This window comes from Taudactylus pleione, unplaced genomic scaffold, assembly GCF_031769625.1.
Source record: "Taudactylus pleione unplaced genomic scaffold, aTauple2 ptg000089l, whole genome shotgun sequence".
NCBI lineage: Eukaryota > Metazoa > Chordata > Amphibia > Anura > Myobatrachidae > Taudactylus > Taudactylus pleione.
In genome coordinates, this window is record NW_028284491.1 from 293,611 (window position 1) to 305,519 (window position 11,909).

The 11,909-nt window shown below is 45.3% G+C and overlaps 1 protein-coding gene across 2 annotated transcripts in view; it reads right to left on the reverse strand.

Moving 5' to 3' along the window:
* Positions 1–11,212, reverse strand: part of LOC148527265 (phosphatidylinositol 3,4,5-trisphosphate 3-phosphatase TPTE2-like) — a 102,525-nt gene extending 91,313 nt beyond the window's left edge. Inside the window, exon 1 of one of the 2 annotated variants that reach the window (XM_088469227.1) lies at positions 11,035–11,212. The gene's annotated coding sequence lies outside the window, so the exon portion shown is untranslated. Of the gene's footprint in view, positions 1–10,837; positions 10,923–11,034 lie in introns of those variants that run through there. The other variant, XM_088469228.1, reaches the window with a different exon arrangement.
* Positions 11,213–11,909: the final 697 nt, after the last annotated feature.

Sequence of the window (11,909 nt, forward strand, 5' to 3'; positions counted from 1 at the left end):
TCGATGGTGCTCCCATTCCTTGAAGTACCTAGGGATTCAACTAACTGATTGTTATGATAAATTATTTTCTGCAAATTTTCCGCCTCTCTTTGATAAGATACGCCGTGATCTTAATTCATGGGGGACACATTTTATTTCATGGATAGGGCGTGTTAACACTATTAAAATGAACGTACTCCCGTAATTCCTATATCTCTTTCAAACCCTCCCAGTTGGAGTTCCTTCCAACTTCTTAACTTCTCTTCAGCGGCTAGTTTCCAGATTTATTTGGGCGAGTCGCAAACCCAGGGTCAGATTTCGTACTCTCTGCTATCATATCAAGGAGGGAGGTTTTGGTTTACCTAATTTCCACAAATACTACTTGGCGGTTCATCTATCCCAGACTGTTCTTGCACACGCTGCTGCACACACTAGAGACTGGGTAGATCTGGAAGCTCAACTACTTAACTTTCTTTCTCCATACTCCCTTTTTTGGATGGAACATAAACACAGACCACATTTCTCCTGCATCCCTCCCACTCTCCGATTCTATATGGGATTATTGCAAAAGAACCTTTTCTCTAATTCAAAATCATCTTCCTATGACCCCTCTGTGGAACAACAAGGGTTTTTTACCGGGTTTAGACCCTGGGACCTTCGCTCCGTGGGTCTCCCATAACATTAAGTTTCTAAGGGATATTTCCCCCCTATGCCCATTCCCGGAATTCTCTGAGTTGCAAGACAGACTTAATTTACCAACGAGATGTTTTCATCAGTATCTTCAAATACGCCATCTTTTCTCCTGAACTATCGGCTCTAAGTCTCATCCGTCATACTCTCCCTTAGAATCCCTCTGTCTACAAAGATCTACCTCCAGAGGCCTTATTTCTACCCTTTATAATTTATTAATTGTTCACAATTGCCCTCTTAAAGATCCACATGAATTAGCTTGGGAGAAGGATATGGGGGAGTCCCTGGAACCTAGGGAGTGGTCCAAAATTCGTGAGCTGGCGGCAAAAGCTTCAATATGTGTCAGAATAAAAGGAAATACTCTGGCACATGTTGGAGAGGCTGTGGGGAGGAGGGCACCTTTGCACATATTTGGTGGCACTGTCCCAAGATTAAGATATTTTGGGCAAAAGTTCATCACCTAATTCTTTCGGACACCAGTATCACACTCCCCCTCTTGCATGTCTTACTATTTACTCCCGAGACCTATCCATAATTGTGACAAATATACCCAAGCACTCATAAGGCACATTACTAACGCAGCTAACTGTACGATTGCGGCCTCTTGGAAGAAAACAGACCCTCCCTCCCACACTGCTTTGATTAATACCATTTGGCGTGTGCACAGTTTGGAATATATCACTAGCCACATACATGAAAGCCCTAATAAATTTACTGAAATTTGGTCCCCTTGGCTAGCTTACCATGAGACACATTCTTGAATTTGATTGGCTTCTCAGTGGACGCTCTGTTTGCCTCCTTTCCCCCCCTTTGCCTTCCCCTTACCAGTCTTCCCCTACTAACATTCCCCAATATCCCGCCTTTTGTGGTCCCTCTCCCTTTTCTACTCGTGCTGTTCTTTCTCAACCCTTCTTAAAATTACCGGGTATTATATGCCCTTCTAAGCAGAGGTATATTCCTTTAATGTTTATACTGTCTGTATGTTTGGTTTTATATTAATTTGTGTAGATTTATATGTGTTTAAGGATGTACTTTAGAATCTGTACTCGGAGAAATTTAATAAAAACTTTTCTCAAAAAAAATAAAAAAGTACACCACATGCTAATAATATACAGAATAAGGCGTGCGTCAGAGGTGCAAGCAGTGTCAATGTCGCTCGCTAGTGGCCAATGTTTTATGTCTGCGCATGTGTCCCAATAATGGGCCTGATTCAGTGATGGACGCAATGCCAATTTGTACACAGATGAGCGATTATGGGTGGTCTGTGCACGCGTCTGAGTCGCACTGCGCATGTCTCAATTTCCATCACCATCGTCACTTGCAGTGAGGATTCATTCACAAGTGACTGACAGGCAGGGACTGTTTGGTGACTGTGATCCCGTAAGCAGTAAAGATGGCTCCGGGGTCTTAGTCCCGTTGGCCATTCTGCGCAACCATAGGGTTACTCCACAGTCCAATAATTGACTGATCTGCGACCGAGCTGTGGGCCTGATTCAGAGCCAGATGCTCTTTGAGAGTGCTCGCTCTGAATCAGGGTGTCCCTTTTTTTTTAAGACTGCCATCTGGCCGCTCGCATAGCTGTGGGTGACCACCCACAGCTTATGCGAGCGGCCAGGTGATGGTCGAGCTTGCGACAAGACCCTTGTGGTAGGGTCTCGTGGCCACATGCCCCAGTGGACTTACTGCTCCAATAGAGCAGGAAGTCCACCTACTGACATCACAAGTGATGTCAGTAGGGCTGCCCACAAACGGCAGGTGTTCCTGCAGCCACCCCCCCTTGCCCGCCTCCAAAACAGGGCAAGCTGTCAATCACCATCGACAGCTGCCCCGCTTTGGTGTGAGACCCTTAGCGACGGAGCACCCGTCACTGGCCGGGTCTCACACATGCGCACGCCGGAGCCAGCATTAGCGCCCATCTCTGAATCAGGCCTGGTTAGCAATCGGAGACGCAGAACAAATTTGGACGCAGGAACAGTGAATTGCAGTGGGCGTTCCAGGGAGGTAACAGCGAAAGGGCCCTGATTCAGAGGTGCACGCAGAAACAGTTGTGTCTTTATGATAATGCCATGACCGATGATCTTCCTACTGAGACGCCCACTGGCTGCAGCGCTAATCCGTCCCGGTGCATCTGCTCTATGGCAGATGTAACTTCTCTGTGCAGCTGCTGTTAGCGACACTCCGTGTCTGGCCAGCCAGCCCCTGTTACCTCTCAGGAACGCCCACTGACATTCACTCTGTTACGTTCAAATTTGTTCTGCATCTCCCAGTGATAACCATCGGGATGCAGGCGCACTGCGACTCTAATGCATGAGCAGGCATAAAACATTGGCCGCTTGTGTGCGACATGGACCCTCCGCACAGCTCTGAGGGGGTCATTCAGACCCGTTCGCGAGCAAAGGACGCTCGCAAATGGGTCAATGTTGCCCCACTGCGCATGCGCACGACGGAGGGAGCTCCGTCGTGCGCATGCGCGAGACCCGGACTGCGACAGCCAAGCTGTCGCTCCGGGTCTCGCACCAAAGGGGGCGTGCTGTCGATGGTGACTGACAGCACGCCCCCTTTGGTGGGCATGCTGGGGGCGTGGCGGCCAGACGGAGGCGTTCCCATGGGAACGCCTACCGTCTGAAGCCGGCCCCACTGACATCACTAGTGATGTCAGTGGGAGTGATTTTGGCTCTGATAGAGCCAAAATCACTCCAGGGCTTGCGGCAGCGAGACCCTACTGCAGGGTCTCCATCGCAAGCCCGATGGTCGCGATGGTCTTGACCATCGCGACCATCATCATGGACGCTCGCATAAGCTGTGGGTGGTAAGTGGGGTTAAGTAGTGCATCGGCGGGTGTGTACAGATGATGTATCTGTGAACGACATTGTTCACAGGGGTTGGGTATGTAATCCCGCCAGAAGACCAAACAGTCAGAATCCCGACGGACAAGGTAAGTAACGAATCCCTACCCCTCTCCCCCCCTAACCCTCCCTTAGGGGTAGCTAACCTTAACACTCCTGGGGTGGTGCCTAACCCTAAGTCCCCCTGGGGGTACCTAATCATAACCCCCCGGCCTGCACCCTAAACCTAACCCTCCTCCCCCCCAAGAGGCTAACGCTAACCCTATCCCCGCTTACCTTCATTCGGGAAGGCATCTGTCGGGATTCCGTCGTAAGGCTAAATATAAGTGTCGGGATTTTGACGCCTATCTTTAATCCTATGTCGGGATTTCTACGCCGGGATTCAGTCAGATGGCTTCATGGGCGTTGGCATTATAACTACATCCCGTATCGCATCTGTCCTGCAGCACAGCCGATGCGGATATGTCTTGCACTTACCAATCATTAGATAGGTCGGCAGGTCGTGTACCTTGCTTTATTGAAATCCAACTTCACTAGTGACAGAAAATCGTACAAGTAGATTCCCAGCAATGTATCTGTCAGCACTGGAGTCAGACAATGGGAATTAGGCACATTTTGTTTCTGAGCGCTTGTAAAGTGAACTTACCATGTTGATTCAAGTTTTATCATATAATCTATGTTGCATAAAGCAACAATCATGTCACTGCTGTTCTAGGTCACAAGTTATCTGTGCAGTCATTTCCTGTACTCGTGTGTACATACAACGAACAGAAAGTTCTAATATTAAAATAATAATAATAATAATAATAATAATAACTTTATTTATTAATAATACAAAATATATATTTTGCTGGACTCAAACATGAAAGCAAAAGCTAGCATGTTATAGGGAACTAAATGGATCAATGAGTCCTGTTACATTAGGGTAACTAATCAGAGCAAAATACAAAAAGCAAGCAGGAATTTTGCAGACTTCTCTAATGATGGTACTCCCAATACTGCAGCATGGCTGCCCTTACTTAGGGCCACATTTAACAACAACCCTAAACCCCAGCTCATACTTGCCAACTCTCCCTCATTGTCAGGGAGTCTCCCTGACTCCCTGAATAGTCGACCAATCTCCCTGATTGCACCCTACTCCCATTATGAAGCTGTTATATGACAAAAAAAATCTGAGATATATACATTCATGTGGGATAATTAGTATCATTTCCCTGCATTGGTTATAAGGCACAATGATCCCTATGGCTACATGCATTTTCTGAAAAGTATCAGTGTGTTTTCATCAACAAGTAGATCTTACTGACTGCTTTTGGGCTTGTTTATATGTGGATATAAGTCAGTATTATGACACGTCTCTCAGATGTAGTAGTACACGCCCTCTGTAACACCACGCCCATAGGTGCTGCTTTCACAATCTCCCTGAAATGCTTTTACAAAAGTAGGTAAGTGACCCCAGCTGCATATTTCGTTTAGTATCACAGTGATACAAATGGATATGCCACTGGTATTCATCATTACTTACCCCTCCGGCAAGGTCCAGTGATGTCCTCCTCGTCATCAGGGTCCTCCGTTCAGCTGCTGGCAGCCTATCGCTGCCAGTGACGGGATACGCTGTCATGCACGAGCGCATGTGCCTGACTTAGTTTACCGGTGGGACCCCAGCAGTGTTTGGAAAGCTTCGCTGAAGCCGGAAAGGCTGCTGCTGAGTCCCCATCACCAGCAATGGGGACAGCATCGCTCTCGTCACCTAAAGATGGCGAGAGTGATGCAGTGACAAATTTTAGATTACAGCTGTTTGTTAACTACAGAAAGGATGACATAACCCGGTTATGCATCGTTGTTAAATGGGGCCCTTAGTCATACCTGCCTACTTTTGAAAAAGCATTTCAGGGAGATTGTGAAAGCAACGTCTATGAGCGCGGCGGTAAAGTGGGCGTGTACTGCTACATCTGAGGGGCGTGTCATATAACTGAGGGGCGTGTCATATTTGCATCCAAATGTAAAAGAGCCCCAAAACAGTTATGGTGCATACACACGGTGCCATCTGTACCACCAACGACTTGAAAGAGATCTTTCAGTGAAGTCATCCTGCCACATCTCTGAGCAGGCAAAGTTGATGGTATCCTCCAAGTTGTCCTGTATGCACGGACGATGAAAGATATCTTTATCCTCCATGCAGGAACGTGCAAAAAAGTGAACGATATGAGCAATAACGATATGAACGAGTCGTGCCGTGTGTACGCACCATTAGTAAGATCTATTTGTTGATGAAAACACACTGGTACTTCTCAGAATATGCATGTAGCCATAGGGATCATTGTGCCTTATAACCAATGCAGGGAAATTATACTAATGACCTCATTTGAATGTATTTATCTCTGGGGTTTTTTATATAACCGCTTTTTAATGGGGGTAATCAGGGAGATTGCTAGACTCTTCCTTGAGACTGCTACTATTTCAGGGAGTCTCCCTGACAATCAGTGAGAGTTGGAAAGTATGTCCTTAGTGCCTGATTCAGACCCGCTCGCAAGCAGGTCGATGGCAAGGCAGTACGCACGCGAGCCCCGCAGCAAGCGAGAACTCACTTGCTCCGGGGCTCGCAACAAAACGGGGCGGCTGTCGATGTCGAACGACAGCTTACCCCGTTTTGTAGGCGGGGAGGTAGGGGGTGGCTGGACAAATAGAGGCGTTCCTGAAGGAACACCTGTCGTTTGTGGGCGGCCCTACTGACATCACTCGTGATGTCAGTAGTGAGCTTCCTGCTCTATTAGAGCAGGAAGCTCACTGGGGCTTGCGAGAACGAGACCCTACCACAAGGGTCTCGTCGCAAGCCCGATGATCGCGACCATCAGCTGGCCGCCCGCTAAAGCTGTGGGTAGTCACCCACAGCTTAGCGAGTGGCCTGGAGGCTGCCCATAAAAACAAAAGAGGCCGTCCTGAGTCAGAGCGAGCGCTCACAAAGAGCGTCTGGCTCTGAATCCGGGCCTTAGTATTTTAGGAATGCAGGAGTCCTTTTATAATAATATAAAAGTGACTGTGGAACCCCATGAGCTAACATTTCTTATTGGCGCATATTGCAGTGATAAGTCATTATTTTCTGGAGCAATTTATGAACAAACTCTTTTCAGAAAAGCAGCTTCGACAAAGGCCGGTCCCAGCGAAGAATCTGCATTAATATTATAGTGAACACTAACAATTTACTGGCAAGTTCTGACACTGCATATACACAGAAAATAATTGTGATACAAGGAAAGAGAATACAGTAGTTGCCTCCTCTACCTGAATTCCACAAAGATTTCTGAATTTCGGGGAGCTCTCCTATACTCCAGAGACAGTCGACCAGCTTCCCTTGATGACATGATATGCAATGAATTGCATAATTAGGGCCCCACTACCCATCCTTGCCAACTCTCCTGGAATGGCTGGGACGAGCAAAAGTGACCGTTCCGGGCAGTTGAAGACGTGATTCGCTCTAAATCAAGTCATTATGGCCACGCACCTCAGCTCACAATGCCGATAGTGAGGCCACACCGGCTAACGCCATCTTCATATGCTGTTAGCTGCTAGGGCCAAACTCCGGAATGCTTCACATAGAAACCTATGGTGGCTGTGAATGCTGTCGAAATTTAAGGGACTGCTCTTTGAGATATCTGCACATCAGGGTAATACTTAATTTTCGCGGTGGATATGCCACAAATATTGAATGATAAATATGCCCCTCAATCTCAGTAACAAATTAAAACAATCCATTTAATAAAAGAGACATCTGTAAAATAAAGCTAGGAAAGTTTATAATAAACCTCCCAACATCAGAGCAGGACAGTGGCATGACCACGGTACACTGGGCAGTACAGCACCTGCCAAACCCCTGTAAATTGGAACAAACATCCTGATCGTAGGACAGTCAGACAGTCCTCCAAAGTCGGAACGGTCTTGTAAAAAATGTGATGATTGGGAAGTATGGGTCTAATACACTGTATTTTACATTAATAATAACCATCTAATGTAGATAGATGCTCAGTAGGATGAAGTTATTCGACCAGCCATGGCAGGAAAATTAGATGTTACAGAGCCATGGGGGCAGGGGGCGAATTTGGGGTATGTTCAAGAGGAAAATGGGTTTACTCAACTCTGGTTGGCATAAAGGTGCGGGGGATGGTACTGCATTTATTTGTGTGTGCATCTCCCTTAATTATACTATAATTAGTAATATATGTCATGTTGGAAGCATTGTAGACTCTGTGGCAGATACTAGGGAATTGGTTTGAAGTCCCCCCCACTAACCCTAACCCTCCCTTAGTGGTGCCTAACCTCCCCCTTAGTGCCTACCCCGCACCTCCCCCTAGGGATGCCTAACCCTAACCACCCCTTACCGCACCCTAAATCTAACCCTCCTGGGGGGGGGGGGTGCCTAACCCTAACCTCCTCCCGAGGGTGTATAACCCTAACTCTCCCTCCTAGGGGTGCATAACCCTAACCTCCCCCCCAAAAAAACCTAACCCTAACCCTGCTACGCTCCCTAAACCTAACTCTCCCATCCCCGTCCCCCCGCGGTTAACGCTAAAGGCGCCCTGGACTTACCTCGTTTGGGCTGGTGTCCTTCGGCGTTCCGGTGTCGGGATTTCGACGCCTATCTTAAGTCCCTTGTTGGGATTCAGATGTCGGTATTGAGATTATCATAACTACATCCCGATACTAGGTAGTCACCCAGATAAGCATAGTTATGGGCACACTAAGCAATTACTGCTGATCTACATTCCCACAGCAATAGCTGGATTTCTGAAGGCTGTCCGTAGCCGGAGTGAAGTATATAGGAGTATTGGGGCAGTGCTTCAGGGATGGATTTATAGTCCATCTAAAAGAACACACACCTGGCACTGAGGATGTCGCATTGCTGTACAGTGACTGATACTTAAGCCATTAACAATGGAAGTTTGTGTAACACCCATAACACAAATCAAATACTGTCTGGTTTCAATGACAGCTAATCTGTGTTATCTATTATCTGTTTCTCAGCAGAGTACCAGCCTATTTTGTTTCAAGTTTTATGACTTTAAATTACCTCAACTAAATACTGTGTCATTCTGCAAACAATACACCTGATAGTGACTCTGTACAGGCCTATGTGAAATACACACTCCTATCAGGTGCTATTGGGCATAGATTCCACACTGTACCAAAATGGTACTAGTATAATAATATCAAACAGCTCAGGGTAATCAATAGCAATACATCACACTTGCTCAATCTAGTACATACTGTTACACTATAAGCAGGACACCCATTCAGGATTTCCCTGTGTTAAAAAAACATGTTATAAGCATTGGCTCATTATTTATATTTATTAGATATGCTTCACTTTATTTAATTTCAGAAATGAAGGCTAAATGTCGCATTATGTAATAAATCAGAACCATTGCAATATTTATTGGTAAATTTATATTTGAATTATCTTTCCGTATTCCCAACAATGATACCAGATTATGATATCATTACAACTGCGTATAACATAATAACAAAATATTTGCAAAAGTAAAAATACAGCATACATATAGTTAAGCTTACAGTTTCTAAATATTATGTCCTAAAATAGTTTAATAAACGATGCCTTTGTTTGGAGACAACTGGCACTGTGTAGCTTTAAAAAATATATATATATATTATTATTATTTATTATCATCCAACTTCTCAGCTAATATATAATTCCATGGTTGAATTCCAGCTGCAGAGCCCCCTAAATTGCCTGTGTATGATCTATACAATATAATATTACTGGTATAGGCAACATGCCCCTAATATGAAATAACCGGCTCTCATGAAGTGCTACAAACCTTGGTAATACAGAATAGCATCCATGCCTCAAGTTACATGCAGGACTGCCTGGTACATAAGGTGACAAAGTGACATTTATACCCTAATTAAGTGTCTCACTGGTGAAAAGCTGCTATAAAGCTTCTATTACACACAAAGAGTGTAAGTTCTAAATAAAAGGAATCAGTACTGTAGAGTTTAGTGACACCAGATGTGTTAGGTGTACACTGTAGTGTGTGTCTGTGTGTTAAGTGTGTGCTGTAGTGTATGTCAGTGTTAGGTGTGTGCTAGAGTGTGTCTGTGTTAGGTGCATTTTGTTCAGTATGTCTGTGTGTTACATGTGCGTTATAGTGTGTCTGTGTTTTAGATATACTGTATGTCATGTAGTGTGTTTCTGTGTGTCAGGTGTGTGCTGCAGTGTGTGACTACAGTATGTTAAATGTGTGCAGTGTGTGTTAGATATGCACTGTAGTGAACGTCTGTGTGTTAGATGTGTGCTTCTCTGTGTAATGTGTGCTGTAGTGTGTGTCTGTGTGCTTGTGTGATATATGTCATGTATGTGTTTCTGTGTGTTAAATGCGTGCTGTAGTGTGTGTTAGATGTGTGCTGCACTGTGTGTCTCTGTTAAGAGTGTGTTTTGTGTTTAGGTATTAGATGTGCGCTGTAGTGTGTGTCTGTTTAATGTGTGTTATAGTGTGCTTCTGTGTGTTGGATGTCTGCTGTAGTGTGTGTCTGTTAAGCTTGTGCTGTAGTGTGTTTGGGTATTAGATGTGAGCTGTAGTGTGTGTCTATGTAATGTGTGCTATAGTGTGCTTCTGTGTGTTGGATGTTTGCTGTAGTGTGTGTCTGTGTTAAGTGTGTGCTGTAGTGTGTTTGGGTATTAGATGTGTGCTGTAGTGTGTCTATGTGTAATGTATGCTATAGTGTGCTTTTATGTGTTGGATGTCTGCTGTAGTGTGTGTCTGTGTTAAATGAGTGTTGTAGTGTGCATCCGTGTGTTCAGTGTGCTGTAGTGTGTGTCTGTGTGTTAGGTGTGTTCTGTAGTGTATGTCTTGGTGCTAGGTGTATTCTGTAGTGAGTTACTGTGTGTTAGGTATGTACTGTACTGTGTATCTGTGTGTACGATATGTGTGCTATAGTGTGTATTTGTATGTTATATGTGTGCTGGAGTGTGTGTCTGTGTGTTAAATGTGTGCTATAGTTAGTGTTTGTTTGTGTATTGGGCGTGTGCTGTAGTGTGTGTGTGTGCATTAGATATGTGTGATGTAGTGAGTGTCTGTGTGCACTATAGTGTGTGTGTATTAGATATGTGTGGTGTAGTGAGTGCCTGTGTGTACTATAGTGTGTGTGTATTAGATGTGTGATCACTGTGAGGTAGTGAGTGTCTGTGTGTTCAGTGTGTACTATACTGTGTTAGTAGTGTGTGTGTGTGTGTGTGTGTGTTAGATGTGTGATGTGGTGAGTGTGTGTTTGCTGTGTAATATACTGTGTGTGTGTGTGTGTCTTACCTCCAGAGGCTCCAGCTACCGACTCCCCTCTACATGTACCCAGCACATCAGGAAAGTGAAGTGTAGGAAGGTTGTACCCAGTTGTCTCCAGCTCTCTGTCACCTCCTCACATTTCTTGAATGAACTGAGTTGGGATAGGAGGGGAGGGTGCACTGCATGAGCATATACACAAAACACTGGCACAAGTCTCCGCTCACCTTACTGCCAGATCTGTTTTCCTTAATCCTTTTCTTTGCTTTACTTGTTCCAGTGACTTTCTATACTGTCTTCATGTGGTATCTCCTAGTTATCCCGGCTTCCTGTGCTTCTTCCCTAATATCTCCCTCTTCCTCTCCAACTTCTCCCCTTCTCCTATGCAGACCCAGCACTTTCCACTTCCCCCGCTGGCTGAGGGAGTACAGCCTGACTTCTGCTGTGTAATGTGTTTTTTTTCTGATGATATTTGTCCCCTGACACTGTGTAACACTATTGTAGTAAGCCTGAATACAACTGCTGAGATGGAGATCATTATCAGAAAATTATCCTTAACCCTTGTAGTGCTGTAAGGTTACATCCAAGTTACATTCCGGGAACTACATGATGTTCCATCTGGTGAGCAGTAATCCTGGTCACATGGCTGCTGTGTGTATTGCACCCAGCTGTGGTTGCAGAGGAAATACATATATGCACAGCAGAGTTTTACACAACTTGTGGCTCTACAGTGCCAGCATTCACGGACATCCACGATTAAGTAACTTGTGGAACTACAAATACCAGCTTACTAGACATGGCTGATTGGCCCAATAATTGGATAGTGTGTTTACAGGAGCGTTAATAAATAAATGGCTTCAAACGCCCCATCCAGATGGGGAGATCTGGATAGCCTGTGCTGCACACACTATATCGTTCCTGACCTCACAATCCCGTTAAAGATAAAAGTACACATTGTGCTAGAGATTGCTCATTGTGTACGGGTGTGCACCGATCCCATAATCGTTCTGTCGGATCAAAGCGTTTATCGGATCGGCACACACTGGGCCTGATTCTGAGTTGGACGCCAGTAAAACACTGGCGCCCATATTTTACTTCTGCA